At 41.1% G+C, this 19686-nt stretch overlaps 1 protein-coding gene across 3 annotated transcripts in view; it reads left to right on the top strand.

Annotated features, from left to right (window-relative positions):
- Window positions 1-2502: 2502 nt before the first annotated feature.
- Window positions 2503-19686, top strand: part of arap3 (ArfGAP with RhoGAP domain, ankyrin repeat and PH domain 3) — an 89581-nt gene continuing 72397 nt past the window's right edge. For 2 of the 3 annotated variants that reach the window (XM_002933637.3, XM_031898783.1), the window contains exon 1: window positions 2503-3212. The gene's annotated coding sequence lies outside the window, so the exon portion shown is untranslated. The remainder of the gene's footprint in view (window positions 3213-19686) is intronic. The other variant, XM_031898784.1, reaches the window with a different exon arrangement.

The raw sequence follows: 19686 nt of genomic DNA, 5'->3' as shown, positions 1-19686 counted from the left end.
AAAGAGCATTTAGTAACACAAAGGGCTTTTAATAACAGACATTTTATTCCTCTAGACTGAGGCTAAGTTTAGCAATGTCTCCAGCCAATTGTGACAGGAACTAAGTGGGGAAGGCTGAACAGTAAAATCCCACATGAGTCAGCTCAATGGGATATGCTACAATCATGCCGTCCCATTACATTTTCCATTGTACCCTTTGTTTGCGCCTACTAACAAAAATGAGCAGGGAACGAGTACATTTCATATGAAGTTGCTGAATATGTTAATACTCAACAGTAACCAGTGAGTATTCTCTAAAATTAGACAAGAATTTGGGGAAAGTTGGAAACAATTTGCAATTGGTCTTATTTTCATTGTTTATCCATTGTTTTTTCATTGTTTATGGTGTTTCAGTTATTTAGCTTTTTGTTCATTAGCTCTCCAGTTTCAGCAGCTGTCCAGTTGCTAGGGTGCAATTTCACCTTACTAACCAGGCAGTGGTTTGAACAAGAGTTGGGAATATGAATAGATGAAGGTATGTTAATAAAGATAAGTAATAAAGAGTAACAATAACAATAAAATTGGAGCCTCACAGAGCAATCATTTTTGGCTGCTGGGGCCAGTTTAAACCTGAAGAATCCGAAAATGAAGGCAAATAATTAAAAAACAATATACAAAAAAAAATAAAAAAACAATTGCAAACTTGCTAGGAGTGTGGCATTCTATAACAAAGAACCACCCCTTTAAAAGGTAACAGCTACAATTATGAAAAACATCCACTAGAAACAAATGGATGCTGGCTATAAAACAGCAGTCTGGCAAATGCTACCTGCTGATTGGCTGTTTTGCATTATAAGGTTATAAGTGAAAAATCTGATTTAATTTAAAGGAGAACTAAACAAATTTGGTGGGGTGCAAATTCGTTGGACAGCCTCCAGCTGCAGCAAGCGCTTAACTTCTTCCCTAGGCCTCTTCTCAAAGAAATGTGGCTCAGGTTGCATGCATGCAGAGTGTGCGTTCAAGCTCAGCATACGGTACGTACAGCTAAGTTGTTTTGCACTGCAGGAGGGACCAGGCGAGGAAATGAGTGCTGCACGGGCTCTATGAAAATACCCCAGGCTGGTACATTTTTTTAAAGAAGAAAGTAGAAAAGTATCAATTTCTGTATAGTCAGTGGGGGTGCTTACAAAATTAGCACACCGAATAATTTTGGTTTAGTTTGCCAGCCTGGCATTGTGCATTTTTTAGGGTTAAAACACAGCTACTTAGTAGCAGCCACTTGTGACGGCTACTAATCACTAGAAACTACCCTGCCATAGATAATACTGAGAATTGCCTCTGCTAAAACACACTTATTTATAGTAGTATGTATGTGTGCTGCTGTAACTTCCACTTCACAAAAAGTTGAACATTTTGTACAAAAATGTAAGGAAATGCTTTGAAACTGTACAAGCATGCATCTGGCCACCCATGAGCAGGGCCAAATTAAGGGATCATGCACTGGGTTTGTTGGACAATGACTGCAGTGGTTCTTGTTAATAAGCTGCCAACTCACTCCCTCCAGATCCGCCTGTGTAAGGCCACCTTAAGCTTCATTATCCTTCCAACAGGAAAAGGTATGATGCTGGGAGATTAAACAACCAGAGGGCCACAGCCAAAACCCCTCTCCAACGCTGGCCCTAGCACAGTAAGCCTTTTGAGCAAAATAGATTGTAAAATGTTCTTTTCTGCCCTACACAGGCACATAGTTCATGTGTGCAACAGGGCAAGGTGAGCCTCAGCCCTTATTAGGGGTAGGCAGAAGAGGCACATGCAGGGGCACTGCTGCCATGAGGCGAGTTGAGAAACTGGTTCCTGGTAAATGTAAGATCTGAATTTCTCGTTAGTAAACCAGAAACTCTGCTCTATTAGTGCAGAAATGCAGTCCTCTCTGGATCCCCTCTGCTGCAGGAATGGTAAGAGTTGAGGGGCATGGGGAGGGCAGCATAGCAGGAGCCACCTCAGGGGGCAGATTAGCTGCTGAGCATATGCCTTAGGTGCCAGCAGGGGGGACACTGGGCACGTACCACTTCTGTCTGGCTACCTTCTTCAGGCCCTTTTGTAACTCCAAACAGTGGCATTGGGGGCTATCAGCGACAGGGCTCTTGCCACTTGGTCTGGCACTGGCAATAAATTAGGGCCGTGAGTTTACATTTTTTTGTTTAAAGCTGAGCGAGAGACAGGTTTGATGACCAAATTGTAGTCAGGAAGGAATTTTTACCCCTCTAAAGCCGGCCATACATGCACCGATATTATCGTAGGAAACCTCGTTTTGTACGATATTCGGTGTGTGTATGGTGGCTCGAAGATGCGAGCAGTATCGCAAAAGGCTGCGGATATCAGTCGACTTGCTGATTGGCCTGCTTAAAAGATTTCAGTGGCGCCTGAGCAAAATCTGCCTTCAGGGCTGAATCAGCATGAGGTAGAAACCCTATTTTTTCTACCTCCATATCTGATGATTCGGCCCTGAACGTCTGTGTAGGGTGGAAACGATCGAAAATCGCTACGTGTGGCCACCTTAAGGCACATTGTGGGGCTTCCTATCCTTTCAATCAATTCAGGCAGCATTCATTTAGGCACAAAAGTTGAACTGACTATGCACTATGCTACCATGTGTGTACTATGCAACTAGAATAAAGTAACTGCCAGTAGCGCTTCCCATATGTGTGAGTTACAAGGAGTAGAAGCAGCAGGCAGAGTAGGATGTGCAGCTATTATAGGATGTGCTACTATTATAGGAGGGGGGAGGACAGCACGGCAGGGCATGTGGGATTTCTCTTTCTGGCTAATTATCTCCCATCCGTACGAGCCCTTCTCTGAAGCCCCCAGGCGAGCAGTGCGACTGGAGATAAGGAGGAGGCCGGTCATACAGAGCCCAGGGGTGGGGGAAGCCAAGGCAGCGCGGATGAGCAGCAGCAGGAGGCAGCCGTGCCTGGGGAGGGAAGCCTGAGGCTGCACGGAGACACGGAAGCGGCTTCCACCGGGACGTACCAAGTGCACTCACTGCCCCACAGGAGCACTTACACCGGGACGTACCAAGTGCACTCACTGCCCCACAGGAGAACTTACAACGGGACGTACCAAGTACACTCACTGCCCCACAGGAGAACTTACACCGGGACGTACCAAGTACACTCACTGCCCCACAGGACCGGTCACACTGCCCAGCTGCCTACTAAATGCCCGCTTTAGAGGTGAGTCCTCCGCTGTGTGTGTGGGATTGGTTGGCTTTTTGGGCGCTACCATTGAAGACAGAGTCTTGGATGGGTTACACTGGGATAACAAGCTGCTATTGTTTGTGTGCGGAATCTCAATCTCTGAGGAATTTTAATACAACTGTATGTGGTGCTGGAACTAAAAAGCCCTGACACGGGATTCTGGGAATTGTAGTTTTGCTAAAGTTAGTGTGTTGCTGAAACTAAGCAGCGTTCTCCTGTGAGATTAAAGTTATTTGGAGATGTAATTGCTATTGGATGCAGTATATGTCTGTTTCTTGGTGTTTTTGTAACCTTTAACTTTTGAATCAATGTAGCCACTAACTTGTCATTCATGATGACTTCTGCTACATTTCTTATAAAGTGAGAGCCAGGGGTGCAGAAAGTGTTAAATAAGGAATCCATACACATGTCCTACTGATTCTGCTTCACTCACAGCTCCATTTGGCTTTGCTAACCTTGTATTTATCTGGCTTTTCCTATAGTCTCTGCATCCTGACTGCATATCTATAGGCTTCTGCTGCACGGCTGCAGTGTATTCATGGCAAGAGCTTTGGGGCGATACAATTAACTACCCTCTAATAAAGCACTGCAGAATGGTTGCCTTGCCCTTGTACAACATCATAATGGAACATATTATATAGCGGGTCCTAAAAAAGCAGCATCGGAAACAGTACAAGCACATAGTTGCCGAGCTGGAAAAGATTCCAAGGGCACAGTGCCACGAGACGTGCATGAAATGTGCCCACTTACAGTGACACAGAGTACTTTATATACAGTAGCTACCCAAACCTGCAACTTGCAGATGGTCAGTTTTACTCGTCTGGGAACATTATTGCTAGGGACAATAACCCCTTGTGACGTATACTGGACTGTGCCCAGAAACGAGGGTCAGTTGGCAGCCATACAATTCATGCTCCTCCGCCCCCTCTCCAAGGACAGTTTAATGTGCCACCAGAAATCATGGACAGTATGTACAGAATGGAAACTGTTGCACTGCATGTGTCAGCCTCTGATAGTGTAAAGGGCTATTGTGTATGCCAGGCAGCACTACGGCTTCCATTGCTTCTTCATATGTGGGTTGCTGGGAGATGAAGTTTAAATACAGCTGGAGGGTCAGAAGTTGGACAGCTTCAGACTGGGCTTCATATATAGGGACCCTCTGATAATTCCATCTTTGCACGTGTGTAGAAAAAGCCAGGACATGCAAAGAATCATATTATGTGCCTATCGCACACACTGGGCACATGATTTATCTGTAGCAACTACAAATACCCAGAATTATTTCCCACTGGCTGCAAGGAGAAATATTGGGGCAGCTACTTAGCACATAAGTGCAGTGTATATTATCAGGCTACTTGTGTTGTTGAAATGCGTAGTAGTCGTCACTGTAGCCACAGGGAATGGAAACACCTGTGTATCCTCGTGTTTTGGCAGCGCTACTCATTTTGGGAAAATAAGATGGTATTAAACCAAAGGTGCAACCATTATACATGCCAGTGCCCAGAGTATTGTGCATGGGGATACTTCATTCATAGAATCACAAAGGTTGCAGCGATATCTGTAAGTATTCAAATGAATGCTAATATTAAGGGGCAGACTTATCAAAATGTGAGAATAGAGCTCCGCACATTACAAACTCAACCACTTTCTATTCACTCCTTTTTTTGAAGTGTATTATCAATGGGTGAGAATTAGAGTTCTTTGCAAATGGGAAGAAGCACTCCAGTGTGTCAGCAATGCCTTTAAATCATTTATTTGCAGATATGAACAAACAGCACTGTTGTTGAACAAGCAGTGCTGTTTGTTCATTTCTGCAAATAAATGATTTAAAGGCATTGCCGACACACTGGAGTGCTTCTTCCCCTTTGCAAAGATCCATGGAAAAAAGGCTTGGGAGCGGCTGTGGAAGTTAAGCACCCTTTGAGAACATGTATGTAAGTGGTGTGCTGAAGATTTCTGTTTATGTTGAGAATTAGAGTTCACCATTTAAAAAAAGTACGCTTCTGAAAATCCCATAGGAATCAATACGAAGCGGGTTAGTTTTTCTGCGGGGAACTCTAATCTCACATTTTGGTAAACCTGCCCTTAAGGGTTTGTGTGTTAGTACTGAAGCAGAATTATAGGGCGGGCATTTGGCACAGAGCTACAGCCACACCAAAGGGGCAGAACATTGCAGCAGGCTAGATTTGGCATAGATGATGGGGACGACACATGTACTTTAGGACAGGCTAAATTGGCACTAATGCTTGGGTGGAACCCCTTATGCCAGTCTAAACTTGGCATGAATGAACTGGGCAGGGCCTCTGTGCTTTACACCAGACAAGACTTAGGCACTATATGCAAGAAGTTTGTATGGTTTCCCTTGTATCTTCTTTGGTTTCCATTGGTTTTCCACACTCCAAAAACATGCAGGCAGGTTAACTGGCTTTGTCCAAAGTGTGTGTAAATGTGACTTAGATTGTAAGCTCCACTGGGATAGGAACTGATGTGAATGATGGATAATCTCGAAAGCGCTGTGGAAATATGTGTGCACTATATTAATACAGGTATGGGACCTGTTATCCAAAATGCCTGGGATCTGGGGTTTTCCAGATAAGAGATGTTTTTATAATTTAGATCTCCATACCTTAGGGCTACTACAAATTAACCCAATAGGATTTTCTTGCCTATAATTATATACAAGTTGGGTTCAAGTACAAGATACTGTTTTTATTAGAACAGAGAAAAAGGAAATCATTTTTAAAAAGTTGAATTATTATTAATTCTGGCATTTGCCAGAACCCACAGATTGCCTGTCCAAGTCTGGACAGGAACACAAAATTGTCTCCAAAATGAATTCATTTACATGTGCCAAAAAGGATCAGGATACTGCATGCTGGGAGTTTTTTTTTTATTGATGTATTGCCTTAGGGTTTATACCACTGAAAATATATTTATATATACAGTGGCAGCACTATTGTCGTATTATGTTTGAAAAATAATTATTCCCCATTTCCAAAGGTTCTCATAACCTCTGATAAAATTCCTTTCAGAATGGTATTATGGAAATAGAAAAAAAAAATCTGCTAATTCTTAATGTTATATTTATGAAGTAGCCCAACTTAGTCATTAAACTTTAAATATTTATAAAGCAACAAAGCTTAACAAGAGGGAGGAAAAAAGGGACTTCCTAAAATAAACCCTCTATTCTTTAAACAGGAAATAGGACCTTTAGCAAGAAAAAAATGCAGCAGTTCTCACTGAACATCCTCTTGAACCATCATGGCCTCTGACCCCTGCAGGAAGTGAATTCAGGGCTGTGCTGCCCAGTGACTCCATTTTTATGGCTTAACACTTTCCCAGCGAGATCTGACAATGCCTTAGTGTACTCACGTCTCATGAAAGCTCATGCAGCACAGCAAAGGGCAGAAAAGTCATTACTATTTCTCATCTCTTCTTCAACTCTGTGTTGGGTCTCCTTCTGTTTGTAAATATACAGTCTGTTCATTGGTCATGTTTGTCATTGTGCAGAGTAGTGGCACTCCAAGGTTCATGTATATACAGTGGTGTGAAAAACTATTTGCCCCCTTCCTGATTTCTTATTCTTTTGCATGTTTGTCACACAAAATGTTTCTGATCATCAAACACATTTAACTATTAGTCAAAGATAACACAAGTAAACACAAAATGCAGTTTTTAAATGAGGGTTTTTATTATTTAGGGAGAAAAAAAAAACAAACCTACATGGCCCTGTGTGAAAAAGTAATTGCCCCCTGAACCTAATAACTGGTTGGGCCACCCTTGCAGCAATAACTGCAATCAAGCGTTTGCGATAACTTGCAACGAGTCTTTTACAGCGCTCTGGAGGAATTTTGGCCCACTCATCTTTGCAGAATTGTTGTAATTCAGCTTTATTTGAGGGTTTTCTAGCATGAACCGCCTTTTTAAGGTCATGCCACAACATCTCAATAGGATTGAGGTCAGGACTTTGACTAGGCCACTCCAAAGTCTTCATTTTGTTTTTCTTCAGCCATTCAGAGGTGGATTTGCTGGTTTGTTTTGGGTCATTGTCCTGCTGCAGCACCCAAGATCGCTGCAGCTTGAGTTGACGAACAGATGGCCGGACATTCTCCTTCAGGATTTTTTGGTAGACAGTAGAATTCATGGTTCCATCTATCACAGCAAGCCTTCCAGGTCCTGAAGCAGCAAAACAACCCCAGACCATCACACTACCGCCACCATATTTTACTGGTGGTATGATGTTCTTTTTCTGAAATGCTGTGTTACTTTTACGCCAGATGTAACGGGACACGCACCTTCCAAAAAGTTCAACTTTTGTCTCGTCTGTCCACAAGATATTAATCTTGGCAATCATTGAGATGTTTTTTAGCAAAATTGAGACGAGCCATAATGTTCTTTTTGCTTAAAAGTGGTTTGCGCCTTGGAAATCTGCCATGCAGGCCGTTTTTGCCCAGTCTCTTTCTTATGGTGGAGTCGTGAACACTGACCTTAATTGAGGCAAGTGAGGCCTGCAGTTCTTTAGATGTTGTCCTGGGGTCTTTTGGGGCCTCTCGGATGAGTTGTCTCTGCGCTCTTGGGGTAATTTTGGTCGGCCGGCCACTCCTGGGAAGGTTCCCCACTGTTCCATGTTTTTGCCATTTGTGGATAATGGCTCTCACTGTGGTTCGCTGGAGTCCCAAAGCTTTAGAAATGGCTTTATAACCTTTACCAGACTGATAGATCTCAATTACTTTTGTTCTCATTTGTTCCTGAATTTCTTTGGATCTTGGCATGATGTCTAGCTTTTGAGGTGCTTTTGGTCTACTTCTCTGTGTCAGGTAGCTCCTATTTAAGTGATTTCTTGATTGAAACAGGTGTGGCAGTAATCAAGCCTGGGGGTGACTACAGAAATTGATATTGAAATTGAAAATTGAAATTGATAAACCACAGTTAAGTTATTTTTTAACAAGGGGGGCAATCACTTTTTCACACAGGGCCATGTAGATTTGGAGTTTTTTTTCTCCCTTAATAACGTAAACCTTCATTTAAAAACTGCCTTTTGTGTTCAATTATGTTATCTTTGACTAATAGTTAACGGTTTTTGATGAGCAGAAACATTTAAGTGTGACAAACATGCAAAAGAATAAGAAATCAGGAAGGGGGCAAATAGTTTTTCACACCACTGTAAGTACTGGGCATGGGCATGATGTTACTTGGGAGTGGAGGGTTCTGGAGCCAGGCCAAGGAGCTTTGCCACCAGAGGCTTAGGTGGCAATCTGTGAGCCCCCCCGATTGTTCTGCGAGGCACAGACCATTTTAGGAATGGAGTGGAGAAACAAGGAGCCGTTATTGATACTTATAGTTGTATAATCAGATTTGAACAAAACTATAATACCTCTAGTTCTGGCCATTGTTGGTGGCAGCCTAAACTTGGCATTACATAACCATATGAGAGGAACTTTGCATGGTTCCACCACCAGTGTGCTGGGAGTCAACAATTGGATGATATTAGGTGAGTATAGGTATCCATTGGGCAAGGACCATATCCACACACAGGGCCACCATCAGGAATGGGGGGGGGGAATCAATTGTTCTAGAGGAAACAACTGTTCCAGGCCCATTGGGTTTTTGGTCTTTGAGGGGCCATGCTGCACGTAACTTGGATAAGCCGAACCTCCCTGCATTACACAGGGGTTACTTCATGGTTGTTTGACCAGTGTCAAACCCTGCCACCAATGCGAGTGAGCCTGATCATTTTGTTGTACAGAGCCCTGTGATTTCTGTGTATTATTTCTGAAACCTCGTTTCGTATGATATTTGGTGTGTGTATGGCAGATCGACAAGACGACCGATATCGCAAAGGCTGCGGATATCAGTCGTCTTGTTGATCGGGTGGAAGATTTTGAACAGCGCCCGAGCAAAATCTATGATAAGGGCTGAATTGGAAGATGGAGGTAGAATTCCTATTGTTTCTACCTCCATATCTGATGATTCAGCCCTGAACGTCAGAGGGAGAAAGATCATAATTGCTACGTGTATGGACCCCTTTACACTAGGGCAGATTTAGTTTCCAGATATGAATATTAAGCTCTTTAGACTATTAGGACATCACTTCTTACATCCCCAAAAGATCATTCTAACAGGATGGTCATAGTTCACAAACAGCCACTCGCCTTGTGGCATGTAAGCCCAAAGGCACTAATCCACACTATGCTAGGGTTATAGAAATATGTTACAGGTGAGGTGTTTTTTGGCCTGTCTCTGTAGGGGGGGTTAATAGTGTAGGGAAAGTCTTGTTATACTGGCTTTATACTTTACAATTAGCTTTAAAAGTCAGTTTTGCACATTGCAGCTAATTAAAATGACACACCTACTTACATGCACATTCAAATCCATTTACCTAAAGGGGCAGAATCATCAGAACAAAGAGTCTGATTCTTCCCCTATTTATATGTATAATTGTGTGGCTGGTTTGATATACCAGGATTCTTGCCAAACAGAAGTCCTGTCATGTTTTATGGCAATTTCCTAATGTTTTCTAACAAAGGATACATAGACAAGCTATGCAGTGGGTAGGCCCAGGCATCCTGTAAAACACCCAGGCACTCTCGGATTTATATGAATATGAGAGAGCTCAAGAAACAAGTGATCGCTCCACTGCCTCTAGTTAGCAAATGGAAACGTGTGAGGAGCAGTGATTGGCAACTTCTGTCCTGCAGGCACCAGAATAGCTTTGTTTGGTGGGTTAATCTTATGGGGGAATGGTGATAAGTAAGTAACCTGTATAATATATAGGTAGGTATGTATGTTGGTATTTATGTAGAACCGCATATATAGTATAGTTATTATAAATCAAAGTGAAAAAAATCACACCTCCCAATCGTCCCTCTTTTCGCTGGACAGCCCCAATTTTCACAGCACAGCACATTGTCCCAAACTGGAGTTTAAATGTCCCTATTTGCTCTGCTCCTTCTGTGAAACACACAGCCACCTTGCATTTTTACAGCCAGGCAGGGGGAGGCAGAGAGAGAGAGACAAGCAGCTTGAAAGCAACGTGAAAGATGAAAACTTTATTGGTTTCAGCTTGTGCAAGTGTACGTGAGGTAATGCTTTCAATATATCAATTTATGCAGTGATCTTACTGGCATGTCTGAAGTTAAGGAAGTGCTCATTGGCTATTTTTGCAGTGATCCTGCTGGCGTATCTGGATATTTCCTGTAGAAATTATACAGTCATGTCTTAAGTTAATATGCCTGTCATCAACGTATTTAGTCTTTATACTGGCATATCTGGAGTTAATACGCCAATTATCCATGTTCTGTAGTTACTGCCAATTCTGGGGTTAATATGCTGATTATCTATTTCTGTAGTAATTATACTGGCACATATAGGGTTGATATTATCCATTGTGTTTAGTAATTATTCTGTCATGTGTAAGTTTGATATACTCATTATCTTTTTTTCTGTAGTAGTTATACAGGCACGTCTGGGGTGTGTTTTGGTAAAATGTAATTTAGGGATGTGACCACAAAGTAGGCGTGGTCAAAAAATGTTGCTGCTCATTGGGCAGCCAATCTCTGTGTCCCTTTTTCTTGTTTTTCATGGGAGGTACTGTATGTATGGATCAAATGAAGCAAACTGACTCTCACATTAAAATTTTTCTGTTTTAATATTCTCATCTATAGAAAGTGCTGGTCTGGGACCCCCTTACTTAAAATATCTTTCATATTGATACAAAAGCACCAAATATTGAATTCAGTTCCTAGGCATTTTTTGGCAGGATTTTGGCGAATCCAAGTGCCTGGCTGAACCAAATCCGAACCCTTGAAATTTTTTTACGCATTTGCCTTCCAACTCCCTTCTCCCCCCCAAATTATGCATATTTGCATAGGCAAATATGTATTATTCTATAGCTGCATTAAAACGTGTAGAATTAATAGAAGTGATATTGAAAGAATATAAATATTAGCCCTGGAATGAAGGTCTAATTCGCCATCACAGGCTTCTCATTATCTACTGCTCTCAGTCCAACATCATACCCCTTAACTTGGGCAAAGGTTCCGATCGCCAAATGAGTGGCTATTTTCTGATATGGTGATATAAGACTGATCTGATAGTTTAACCCTAGATCTAAACTCGGGTGCCTATATATTGTTTCTTAATTTAAATTTAAAAAATATATTCCCAGGCTTTTTCCATAGAAAATCAAGCAATGGAGCTTATTTAGGTCAGGTGCATAGGGTGGCAGCACAATACAGCCCCAGCCAAATTGCTAATATTACCTTCCTTAAAAATGTTGTTATAATTTCTTATGGTACCAAATGGAGAGCTCCATTAAAATATATGAATCCATTAATAACAGTGTATGTTATAAAAACTAGCCATATCTGTAAAATTTAAGCACAAAAACATTTTGTATTTTTGCAGTACATTGGTAAATCCTTTTTTCATATGCTTTCTGCTTTTCTCACTTGTTAGTTAGCCAGGAAATGACATTATGCTTTCTGTCAGCGTTAGACCATACGTCATAGCTCAGCTGTATGTGCTTTGAGCTACAACAGCTCTGTGACAATGTGATGTGTCATGGTGACCTGGTCATGATCATCAGTTCTGTACACTCTCCATTTAACTGTTGTCTCCCAGTAGGGCTCATAGAGCTGGGTACAGACAAGGAGGGTGCATCACCAATGGAGAGGTGAGTGTGAAACCAGAGCTCCACAGGGTAATGTATATGCAGTTATATAAAGCAGCCCTGTGAAAATGTTGGAGGAAAAAAACCATATTTTTTTTTCTTGTTTGCTTTGATTTTGATCTAGAAGCATACTTATAATATAGAGAGAATAATGTACCCCCTGATGTGAAAACATAAGAATAAGGAAGTTAGTGAGGCATTGCATGTTCATGTGCAACCTAGGCCACAGGTATAGTGCTTCAAGGAACTCGGAGTTGGATTCTAATACACATTTTAAAGGTGTGGTTCACTTTTAAGTTAACGTTAGTGTTATAGAATGGTCTATTCTTACTGACTTTTCAACTGGTATTTATTTTTTATAGTTTCAGATGTATTTGTCTCTCCCTTCTGCCTCTTCCCCAGCTCTTAAATGGGGGTCGCTGACCCCGGCAGCCATAATCTTGTTGCTCTGTATGCTAACAGTATGCTACAGTACTATCATTTTTCCTACTCTATTTAGGCTCCCTACACACCATATTCCAGTCTCTTACTCAAGCCACTTCCTGGTTGCTAGGGTAGACTGGACCCTAGAAACCAGATAGCTGCTGAAATTCCAAACTGGAGAGCTGCTGAACAAAAAGCCAGGGGATTGTTTGTTGTATATACAAGTGGTTACTGTGGGTACACTATGCACTCAACTGCATAGCAACCACATGTACAGCAACGTGTGAGTACATGGTCCAGGTGTCTGTGTGTTTGTGGCCACTGTTGCTAATATAAGGTTTGCTGGAACCCTCCTTATTGTGGAAGAACATTTTTGTATACCACAAGCTTCAGTTACTTTATTTGAACTCATATGCAGGTAACCACAATCCCCACACAGCTTTTAAAACAGCACAAGCAGTGGCCAAGACTCCACCTTGGTTGTATACAAAACCGGAGGAGGACAGGAAAGGAAGTCATGTTTTAATTCAATAAATGTTATTAACGTAGAATACTGTACAGATGACAACTATGGTGCTTTATGGTAAAAACAGGCAGGGGTCAGGTATGCAGTCACTTTACTTTACCAGCCACTACTACTTATCATTTCACTTTAAGGTGGCCATACATGGGCCAACCAAGCATGATAGCTGATTGAGGGTTGAACAGACAGATAATGTACAAGGCCAAACTGCCCAACCAAATCTTTGTGGGTCTGCATACAGCCATTGTAACCCCTCTTCTAACAATATGGAATCAAACTCACAAAAATTTGAAAGTTAATTTCTTCTTTAGTAATGCATGGATATCACCCTTGGCACTGTTGAGAATATGCATTGGTTGTATCAGATAATATCAACAGAGGATTTTAATATGGCCCAGTTTCCCAGGATAGTGAACTTCATCTGGACTCTACAACTTGAGGTCCCTGTGCTCCAGAGAATCTGTGTACCACCCACTATGAAAAGAAGTCCCAGAATCAAGAGGAAAGGAAGGGGGGAATTGCATGAATTTCTTAACTTAAGGGGGGATGGAAAGTGGTTCCTACGAGTTAGGCATAAACTTAATCTAAGGAATCCGGTATGTCTTTGTTAAAAATAAATATCTTTTATATTTATTTTTGCAAGTGTTTTTACCCCTTTTTTTTACATTGAACTCATGTCATAAAAGGGGGGGGGGGTACAGTTTCCTTTTTTTAGGCTTTTTCTGGTACGAAGAGAACTAAATATGAGACACTGAAGTTGAATAAGATTTTCTATTCCTTTTCCATCAAAATATTGTTTAGTTAAGAGCTTGACTGAGCAAGTTAATAATACATATATCCGCCTGATTTGATTAGTGCCGCTTGAAAAGATTAACAAAGTTGTTCAAGTACTGTAGATTCTATTCCTGCTTATATCATGAATGACCACTTGTAAAAATAAATATACAATGTATTATTTCTTTTTGCAAAGACATACCTGGGAATCAGGTTACAGTTTTTTTTTATTTAATCAGATATACATTTATTTTTTGCTTGTAAGCTTGTATTAGTGAATAGAGTTGTTTGGTTCCCTGTATAGAGCAAATGAATGCTATATAAGTTCTGAATTCTCCGTTTTCACAGAGTACTTTAGGGTCTGTCCATTTACCCAGGGCTGGATTTCAAGTTTGTCCGCACTTAGACACCCCCCATGATCTCTCCCACTGCCGTTTGCATGACCTCCCACTTACCCGCTAGTAGCCCGGAAGAGCGAGCCTGGGACAGGTGGAGCGGAGCGAGGCCATGACAAGGGGGGTGAATAGGGACCCATAGGAAGCTGGTGTATAGGATGCTGGGAGTTGTAGTAGCAGAGCATAAGGTGGGAGGAGAAAGAGGCCATATAAATAAATGAAAACGGAACAAGGCATCCATTACCTCGTGGCAGTAGAAGGGAGAAGACAGCGTTCCCGCCCACCCGCCCTGGAGTACGGGATTTGGGGGTAGGTAATAAGTGGGAACTGGTTGATTAGTCGCAGCTTAAGGCGTGGTAGGGCTGCCCTAGGGGGAGCCGAAAAGGGGCTAAATAGATTAAGGGACAGGTGCTTTTATGGAGGGGCAGGCCTGGGGGCTAGGCTTTGGGGGGAAAATAGTCATAGTAGGCACAGGAGGTGGGAAAGTTTGGTTGTGGAGGCTTAGTTAGGCTTGAAAGGCTTCGGCAATTGTCTAAGGTTAATTGAAGGTTAAGTTATTATAATGGTAAGAATTGTAATGCAGCCTTCAGCGGCTAAATGTTACGTAACCTATGTTTATGTGTAAAGTGTATTGAATGAAACATTGACTACAAATTTGTTGTGTTATCAATAAAATAAGCTGCGGCCTTTCCACCCAGAAAATGCAGGTTTGTCTTTTGTTTTGTGGGGGGTTAGACTGGGGTGTGGGTTAAGAGAAAAGGGGACCGTAAGTACAACCTCCCAATGTCATGCAGCTTCCCCCTCCCTCTTGATTTGCTCCGCTGGGTACTGGGTGGATTAGAGATTCAAACATAGAGACTGCCAAGTTGCCAGTGGTCATGTGGATGGCATGCCTCTGTAAGCCCAGGCCTTTGTGGCCTTCCCACAAATCCAAGCTGGCATTTACCCAATTTGCTTTTAGTTGTTTGTAGGACATAGAACACAGATCCTGACAACTGCTATAGCTAGGCCTATACACTTTTTAACATTTGAAAAATCCAAAGAGGATTTTCAGAGCAGTTCAATTTGTCCTCTGCCTGAGAGGCATAATTTGGAAAATATCTTCTCATTGAGTGTCTTTGCCAAATTAGCGGTTTTTAGCATTTATGGGCAGCTTAAGGGCTGTGACAGACGAGGATATTAGTCATCGCAAGAGTGTAAGTCGCCGGTGGGTGGCATACGCGGTGCCAAAATAGCCGAAGTTTCATCTCAAGGCAACTTCGACAATTTCGACAAATCGCTGCGCCGTGTATGCCATCCCACCGATTAATCTCCCCGACTGTCACAGCCCTAAGTTTACTCCAGTAAGGCAGTTTTATTTACAGGGTTATCATTGTAACTACGCTACGAAACAACGAAATGTTCTGATTTTGTGGCGTTTAGAACCGCTCTTTAGCTATCACTAAGTGCAGCTCATGAATGTAATCTTTCCAGTGTCTATCTAGTGTCCTGAGAAACATGCTGGGCCTGAATTTCTCATGAATTCTTCTTAAAGACCTTCAACTAAAGCTTTTTTGTCACTGTGTCAAATAGTTTATCAAAGGAAAAAAGTAGTCAATTCACAGCTTGGAATTATTGGCGAAGACTCTGCAAAATGTTCTCCTCCCTTGTGATGGAACTTGTGATGGATCTCATAAACGTGGCCAGGCTGGGAACAGTTTTTTTTTTTTTTCATTTTAAGTTCTGCCGTTAAATGGAAGCGTCATTAAATAATTGTATTTTTCACTTCAACAAAATATTTTAAATTATATTTTTTTAAATGTACCAATTAAAGGATTGATTTGGTGTGAAACCAAAAAGGTCTTTGTAATTGTAACTGTACCTTGATGCAGACAAGCCTGGATTCATTAGAAGGGATTTTTTAATGCTGTTTCACACCCTAAATGCCAGTTCTTTTTGATATTTAAATTGGTTGTTTAACTTTAATATGATGTAGAGAGTGATATTCAGAGACAGTTGCAGTCGGTCTTCATTTTTTATTGTGTGTGATTTTTTTTTTTTAAATTATTTAGCTTTTTGTTCAGCAGCTATCTGGTTGCAAAGGTCCAGATTACTATAGGAACCAAGCTGTGGTGTCAGTGAGACATTGGTATATGAATAGAAAGATAAGTAATTAGATATAACAAAAACAATAAAATTGTAACCTTACAGAGAAATAGGTTTTTGGCTTCTGGGGTCAGTGACCCCCTTTAAAAAGATGGATAGAGTTGGAAGAAGAAGAATGCAAATACTTTAAACTATAAAAAATAAAGACTAGTTGAAAAAAATGCTAAGAACCGCTATTCTTTAACATACTAAAAATTAATTTGAAGGTGAACTAGCCCTTTAAAGGACAAGTAAAATCGAATTCATGGGGATGCTAATTTCTATGGATCCAGGGAATAATATAATCCTTGGGAAAACACTGTACTGTGCTGCTGATGTTGAAAGTAGCTGTGGTCAATTTTTTTTTCACAAAATAGGGATTACATTCAATTGGGGGTACTGTCAGTGAATTTCCTTGTCCTTTAATAGTAAAATGTTGATATATATACAGTGGTGTGAAAAACTATTTGCCCCCTTCCTGATTTCTTATTCTTTTGCATGTTTGTCACACAAAATGTTTCTGATCATCAAACACATTTAACTATTAGTCAAAGATAACACAAGTAAACACAAAATGCAGTTTTTAAATGAGGGTTTTTATTATTTAGGGAGAAAAAAAATCCAAACCTACATGGCCCTGTGTGAAAAAGTAACCTAATAACTGGTTGGGCCACCCTTAGCAGCAATAACTGCAATCAAGCGTTTGCGATAACTTGCAACGAGTCTTTTACAGCGCTCTGGAGGAATTTTGGCCCACTCATCTTTGCAGAATTGTTGTAATTCAGCTTTATTTGAGGGTTTTCTAGCATGAACCGCCTTTTTAAGGTCATGCCACAACATCTCAATAGGATTGAGGTCAGGACTTTGACTAGGCCACTCCAAAGTCTTCATTTTGTTTTTCTTCAGCCATTCAGAGGTGGATTTGCTGGTGTGTTTTGGGTCATTGTCCTGCTGCAGCACCCAAGATCGCTTCAGCTTGAGTTGACGAACAGATGGCCGTACATTCTCCTTCAGGATTTTTTGTTAGACAGTAGAATTCATGGTTCCATCTATCACAGCAAGCCTTCCAGGTCCTGAAGCAGCAAAACAACCCCAGACCATCACACTACCGCCACCATATTTTACTGTTGGTATGATGTTCTTTTTCTGAAATGCTGTGTTACTTTTACGCCAGATGAAACGGGACACGCACCTTCCAAAAAGTTCAACTTTTGTCTCGTCGGTCCACAAGATATTTTCCCAAAAGTCTTGGCAATCATTGAGATGTTTTTTAGCAAAATTGAGATGAGCCATAATGTTCTTTTTGCTTAAAAGTGGTTTGCGCCTTGGAAATCTGCCATGCAGGCCGTTTTTGCCCAGTCTCTTTCTTATGGTGGAGTCGTGAACACTGACCTTAATTGAGGCAAGTGAGGCCTGCAGTTCTTTAGATGTTGTCCTGGGGTCTTTTGTGGCCTCTCGGATGAGTTGTCTCTGCGCTCTTGGGGTAATTTTGGTCGGCCGGCCACTCCTGGGAAGGTTCACCACTGTTCCATGTTTTTGCCATTTGTGGATAATGGCTCTCACTGTGGTTCGCTGGAGTCCCAAAGCTTTAGAAATGGCTTTATAACCTTTACCAGACTGATAGATCTCAATTACTTTTGTTCTCATTTGTTCCTGAATTTCTTTGGATCTTGGCATGATGTCTAGCTTTTGAGGTGCTTTTGGTCTACTTCTCTGTGTCAGGTAGCTCCTATTTAAGTGATTTCTTGATTGAAACAGGTGTGGCAGTAATCAGGCCTGGGGGTGACTACAGAAATTGATATTGAAATTGAAAATTGAAATTGATAAACCACAGTTAAGTTATTTTTTAACAAGGGGGGCAATCACTTTTTCACACAGGGCCATGTAGATTTGGAGTTTTTTTTCTCCCTTAATAACGTAAACCTTCATTTAAAAACTGCATTTTGTGTTCAATTATGTTATCTTTGACTAATAGTAAACGGTTTTTGTTGAGCAGAAACATTTAAGTGTGACAAACATGCAAAAGAATAAGAAATCAGGAAGGGGGCAAATAGTTTTTCACACCACTGTATATATACATGCTATATATATATATATATATAATATATATATATATATAATATACATGCTGTGTTTTGTATTTGAATCACATCAGTCATAATCAATGAGTCTTTCCTTCCAAGCCTCATCTCTTCCTGTTTGTGGCCACAGTGGGTTATATGCTTCCCACAGAATGTTGGGAGGTTAGGGCTCCCTGTTCTTGAAGAGTTCATCAATGCATCTGTAGTGGAGTTTAGAAGGAGTTGTTGTAAGTTATATTGTTGTTACAGATGGCTGTTTATTTAGTTTGCCATACAGATGTTGCTGTTGTGTCCTCCAGGATATTTTTTTTTAAACCGTTTTATTCTTTATGTATGTCTAACTGATTCCTGCTACTATCTTCTAGGCTGGAGTACACTCCAGCATTTACAGCATGCCATTTGCTGTATTGATGAAAGAGTCTGGAAAACCATTTTCAGTGGCTCACCTTATAGGTTCCAAAGGAACTTGGCCTATTTTTGGAGCTCCAGGCCTGTTCTTTTTGGCTTCATTGGGTAATGGCTTCAAGGAATCCTATATAGCCCCCTTTCTAGGTCCCTTAGGACCCCAAGCATCCTTCACACAGATCTCCTGCCACCTGATCAGTTGGGGATACTGCCTGATGTTATCACTGGCAGGAAGGGGCAGCAATGAGGGGCTAGGGTGCCTAAGGAGATAGCTAGAGGTAGATGAGAAGGTACATGTATGATGAGAAGGTACATCTGCCCTACACGTATATTGTTTAGATGGTAGTTCTGCCAGTTGAATAATATTTGTTACACAGACAATGGGAACAACATTGTGAATTATATATTATATACGGCTTATGCATGTGAGTGTATAGCTAGGTCATTATAAATTTGTGTGTGCTGGGTTTACTTGGAAGGGTTGAACTTGATGGACTCAAGTGCCAAGACTATATTGACAACTGCTCTAGTGCTCCAAGAGGTATTATTTTGTTTCAGTTTTTAGGGAGAGTACTTCACAAAAGATGTGAGGTATGGAATTACAGAGCAAGAGAAGGTAAAATTACTGAGAGGAGGGTCGGGAAAAAAATATTAAAAGGTGTTGAATCTGTAAGGCAAAGAGGAACTTTTGGAGAAACAAGTGAAGAGATAAAGTGAGATATATTATGGTAAATGGTTTCGGAGAAGGATTTGAAAACATATTCTATGCTTATCGGGGCACCATAATAAATTAATAATATTGGACTATTTGTTCTCTGTTAGGCAAGGCCATAAAGACGAGAAGACAGCTTGGAGACAGAGATCTGTGTTTGGCTGTAGGGCTGCTTCTTTCATGAGTGGCCTATATGGGCCGCAGATCTTTATTTGGCTTTAGTAGAGGAAACACACTATTTTGGAAGGCATCTCAATGTTTAATTTTACTGTAAGTCATAGAATGTTGTTAGGAACTTGGGACATGCTAAATATGTCCATTAAAAGAGAATGCTCTTTGGCT

This window comes from Xenopus tropicalis, chromosome 3 (genome assembly GCF_000004195.4).
Source record: "Xenopus tropicalis strain Nigerian chromosome 3, UCB_Xtro_10.0, whole genome shotgun sequence".
In the NCBI taxonomy this organism is placed as follows: Eukaryota; Metazoa; Chordata; class Amphibia; order Anura; family Pipidae; genus Xenopus; species Xenopus tropicalis.
Note: the sequence above shows the minus strand (reverse complement) of the source record. Positions and strands in the feature narration are given on the sequence as shown.